Genomic DNA, 5,655 nt, shown 5'->3' with positions numbered 1-5,655 from the left:
CAACCTGTGAGCTGTCCTACCTGTGGGCCAGGCGAACCCAAGGATCCCGTCGCTAGAGCTTGAGGCTCCTTCGAGACCAGCTGGGCCGCACTGCTGGTGTGCACATCTCTTGAAGTTAGGCTGGTGGATCCTGGATGTTTGCATTGCTGGCATCTGATATTCCATCCGGGCTGCTCCTCTAAGCGGCCGAGCTGCTGACTGTTGGAGACCCAGCCTGCTGCTTGCCTTGCTCCAGGGAGGACTCAGCTGTCTTCTTCTATGACCTTGGACCTGGCAGCCCACATGAGTTGAAGGACTTCCAGTACATTAACTCCACGGTAGTTAGTTGAACTGAATCCTCTGTACAGCTGTGTGGACTAATTAGCTGTTATAATCCTTCTTGCTGTATAAACCTATCCTCTTAATATATATAAAATAATAAGTGTTCTGGTTTTGTTTCTCTAGAGAACCCTACCCAACACACTCACACTCATCGCTCATTCTTCCATTTATTTACTCACTCATTCACACTCACTGACATACCCATTCACTGACACTCACTCATCACTCCCTCCATTTTCTCACTCACTGGCACACTCACTCACACACACTCACTCACTCAATGACACACACTCCCTCATTCATTTCCTCGCTCAATGGCTCAGGCTCCACTTATCCAGAGGCACAGTTGCCAGGCAGAGGGTGCAGAGTGGGAGGGACAGAGCAGAGAGCAAAACACAGCCCCTGCTCCTTGCAGCTGTCCCTGTGAGAGAGGTGCAGGGGATACACTTAAGCCAGGAGGGGAGGCGGGCACATCCCTAGGCCACAGGAGGAGAGTGTCATTTACACAGTGGTAGGGGAGGGCTTGTCACCACTTGAAGAAGAGGGAACAGAAATTGCAAAGCAAGGCTTCCAAAGGGCTCATTGCAGATCCACCCCCTGCTGAGAAGGTGCATTTTCACTCCAGATGCACTGAGTCAGGCTGGTCCAGGGGCTCCAAAAGTCAAGGGTGGTGGGGTGTATCTTGCTAAGCTGTAGAGTCTCCGTCAGCGTATCAGGGGTAGCAATGTGCATTCTCAGTGGGGAGTAGAACAAGAATGCAGCTGAGTTCAGGGGCATAGTGTGTGTGTGTGTGTGTGTGTGTGTGTGTGTGTGTGTGTGTGTGTGTTGGAGTAGGTGGAGAGAGGGGAATGTAGCTGACAATATCAGAGGTAGCTGAGTGTTCCAGGGAAGACCATGGGATTTTATTAGGTGGCAACCCAAGGATCTAAGCAGCGAGTCTAGGTTATTTGGAAAAAAAACCTGTACTCCGACTGCTGCCTGGTGTCCAGTGTGAAGCAGGAGACACCAGGAAGTGGGAGTGGCCTAGATGTGGGGCAGGGGCCCTGTTGTGCAGACAGGGGTCATGGTGGAAGACAAGCAGATGTCAGCATGTAGGTCAGGTGGCCGGAGTGCCTGACAGACTGGGGGTGGGGCCTGGTGGGTGGGAGGACCCCCCTGGCAGGGAGAAGGGAGCAGGTTTGGCGTGGCCTTTGCCCTCCTTGGCCACTGGACTCCATGCAGCCCAGCGAACCCTGTCGGCCCACAGTGGTGCAGCCAGATACTGGATCTTGATAAGTGAGAAATTAACTCGCCTCCACACAATGCCACTGTGTCAGGCCACACCACCAGTGAAACGCCCTTCCAACAGCCTGGCATCAGGGCTGTGACCTGCTTATGTACGGTGCGGCGCTCCACCCTCACCTGCCACCGCTGCCTGGCTCTCGCAACACATCCCAACTTGGACGTGCCCACAGTATGCTAGGTCACATCGTGGTGGGGCGGCCTCAACTGCCAAGCCCCTGAGAATCCTGGCCCCGCCAAGCTGACACACAACCCAACTATCACACTGTGCCTGTGTGTTCTGGGGTGTGTGTGTGTTTGTGTGTGTGTGTGTGTGTGTGTGCATGTCGGAGTGTGTGTGAATGATGGGCTCAAAGGGCAGGAGGAGGGGTGGAAAGGTACCTTGATATGTGGCCTGACTGACAGACCCTCCCAGGAAGGGCAGCTGCTGCCCAGAGCGAGACCCTGAGGCTCACTAAGGCACATTAGGTTTTTGCTCAGCCGTGCTGCCCAGGGCCTTGCATCCACTAGAACAGAGCAAAGTGAGGGGGGCTGAATACAGAGGTGAACAGAGTGTTTGTTTTGCAGCATTTCTGCATACACTATGTCCTTGAACCTCACAATAACTCTCTGAGGTTTGATTACAAATCCAATCGCTGGACCTGCAGGAAGGCCGAGCCTAGGGCAGCCCACTCACATGCTGTCCTCTCCCCTTGACCCTTGGCTGTGCTGAACGATAATCCTGGATCCTGCTTGCTCCCTGCCCCTGCTTGCTGTGAAACCTGGGGACAGTAGCTTCCCTTTCTTTCTTTCTTTTTATTTTTTAAAACTCATATTATTGGGGGCTCCTCCAAGCTCTTATAACAATCCATACATCAGTTGTATCAAACATACTTGTACATATGTTGCCATCATAATTTTATAAATATTTTATTTCTGTTTGAGCCCTTGATATCAGCCCCTCTTTCCCCCCTCCTCCCCCCACCTTCCCATCCTTGTCAACCCTTGATAAATTATAAATTACTATTATTTTCATATCTTACACCAACCACTGTCTCCCTTCACCCATGTTTCGGTTGTTCATCCCCTTTGGGTTATATGTCAGTCATTACAGTTCCCCCTTTTCTCCTCTTTCTTCCACACCTTCCCCCTACCCTCTTGGTCTTGCTACTCCCATTTCTATTCCTGGGGGGTTTGTCTGTCCTGGATTCTGGGTGTAGAGAACTCTTGTCTGTACCAGTATACATGCTCCGGTTTAACCAGGTTTGTAAGGTAAGCAAATGTGGTGAAGAAAGCTATTAAATGTGATGCCCGGCATTTAAAAGATATAGAATTTGGGGTCTTAAACGCTTGAAGTTAAACAAGCAGCTATCTAGCAGAGAAGCAATAAGCCCACATGGAAGAAGCACACCAGCCCATGTGATCACAAAGTGTAGATGGGATCAGGTATCAGGCAGGCATCAGAAGACCTAAAACAATCATATCAGTGCAAACTAGGGAGGTCAGAGAGGAGACCCAAACCCCATCTGTAGACAATTGGACATCCCTTCACAGAAGGGTCACAAGGAAGGGACGAGTCAGCCAGGATGCAGCATAGCACCCATGGAACACACAACATTCCTCTTCCCTTTGCTGAGCCCGATTTTTGTTATTGTTGTTGGCTGCTGTTGTGTGGGATCCAACTCACCGCGATCACACTTACAGGAGAACAAGACATTGCCCAGCCCTGCGCCAGCGTCACAATCCTTGCTGCGTGAGAATCCAGTTGGACAGCACCCTGCTGGGATCCACAGGGCTTTTACCGCCTCGTTTCTGGAAGCGGGTTGCCAGACCCTTCTTCTGCGCCTGCCCTCGTCTAGAGCCGCTGCTGAGACCTATCCTCTGTGGGTGACTTTGCGGGCATTAGAAATACCAGGACATAGCCCCCTGCATCGTGGCAGCATGTGCACCATGACAGCAGAGTCCCATGGACCGACGGTGGTGGGAGCCTCAGTTTTACACTCTGCGAAATGGAAAACCTCAGTTCAGATCCAGAGGATTCTTGCAAGGGTGGAAGAGGACCCTACAGACCACGGAGCTAACACTGATGCAGATGCAGATACGGCTCTGGCCTCTTTCTAGACTCATATATCTCATGTATCTCATATATCTTGTCTCATATATCTCGTTTAGTCTCCACTACCCTTTTAAGTTAGACCAAGCCCATTGCTGTGCAGTCAGTTCTAACTCAAGGCAGCCCCGTGAGTTACGGAGGAGACCTACTCCACTGAGTTTTGAGGGCTGTCATCTTTATGTGAGTTGGGGTCTCTGGGGTCTGGGTCTTAACCACCCTTGGTCTAAGCAACTGGTTGAATGCTGAGGCTCAGAGCTCCTCCTCTGCGGGCTATCTCTGGGGCTGGATGGGTGTCTTGGCTGTAGCAACACTGCCCTCCAGTGGTCTCAATGCAGCATGGCAGCATAGCTTCCCATGCACTGTCTCAGGATGCTGAGGAAGTAGGAGGACCATGATCCATGCCGGGGGAAGTGCAGGAGCCTCCCGGATAATCAGAACGGAGAGGTTTGTGTGTCCTCAACAGTCAACCATGTCCATGTATATGAGTAGGGCCTTCTGGGGACTTTGTTTTGATGAATCAAAGCCCCAGTGACAATGGCTTGCTCCAAGCCACACCAGACCATTGCTATCCAATCAATTCCAACTCATTGTGAACCTGTAGGACAGAGTAGCACTGTCTCCATAGGTTCCCAAGGCTGTCACTCTTAACAAGAGTAGGTAGTCTTGTCTTTCTCCCTCAGAGCCATTGGTGGGTTTGAATAGGTGACAGCTCAATTCTCAGCCCACTGGGCCACAGTGGGTGGTGGTGCAAAGAGTTTACACTCAACTGCTAACTAAAGAGTCACTGGTTCTAATCCTTCCCGCAGCAGCATGGAAGAAAGACCTGGCGATTTCTGTGGTGACATCACAACCAGGAAGGGTCCTGAGGAGCACGGCGGTGCGCTCCACCGTGCAGAGGGTCACCAGGAGTTAGAGCTCACTCAACAACAGCCCCTGTGGCTTTGGGCCGTGATGTGCTGGAAGCCTGGCCACTTAAACTTGTGTGTTTCTAAACACTCCAGCGTGACCCAGGGCCAGCGGGGGTTCAGTGGCAGAATTCTCCCCTTCCACAGGAGAGACCAGGGTTTCTGATTCCCAGTCAATGCACCTCACCTGCAGTCACCACCCCTCTGCCATTGCAGGCTTATCAGGTGCGTGCTGCTCAGTGGGGTTCTCAGACAGACAAGGGAGAAAGAAAGGGCTGTCGGTCGGCTTCTGAGAAATCGTCCAGTGACCCCAAAGACTGTGGCCTGACGCATAACCACTAGACCACCAGGACTCCTATTATACAAGGGCCACCCTGAGCAGGGGCTCGTTTAGCAGCACTTGATAACAACAGCCTGTATCCGTTTTCTGCTGGCCTCTCAGACACTGTTGCCTGTGATAGCAGAGGAGATTGTTAGCTCCTGTGGGGATAGCAGCATGCGGTTTGTATTGCAGTGCTTTATAGTAAGTTTACATACTCTTCCTTTTCAAGAATACATATATAGATGATATATGTGCGTGTATGGAAGTGTCAATGCGTGTTTGTGTACATGTAAATGGAAGTGAAATGTCATACATATGTGTGTCATATCTCTCTATCTGTCTATATAAAACATTGGCACTTCCATAAAAACTTTAAAATAATTCTGGACTTTTCAAAGAATATTGATATGCTACCTGCAACATCAATCAATGCTTATGCTAATTTGATAAGAATGAAAGTAGTTGTGTGTGTGTTTTTCTTCTACCTGCTCAAGATTTCCCCTGTGTATTCGGGTCTCACTGTATGGCCTCACCAGGAGCACTGGCTTTACTCCTGCGTCTGTCTGTCTGTCTGTCTGTCTGAATGACGTGTCTTTGCTGGGACAGAAGCACCACCAGGGGTGCCTTCGACCAGCGACAACACATATCTCCTCAAGGTTGAGGAGGCTGGAAATCCCAAGGCCGAGCCCCAGCTCTCAGGGAAAATCCTTGTCTCCTTCAACGTCTATGGGCAC

Source organism: Echinops telfairi, unplaced genomic scaffold, assembly GCF_000313985.2.
Source record: "Echinops telfairi isolate 266 unplaced genomic scaffold, ASM31398v2 ScPeMD7_7469;HRSCAF=8507_0, whole genome shotgun sequence".
Taxonomy (NCBI): domain Eukaryota; kingdom Metazoa; phylum Chordata; class Mammalia; order Afrosoricida; family Tenrecidae; genus Echinops; species Echinops telfairi.
Note: the sequence above shows the minus strand (reverse complement) of the source record.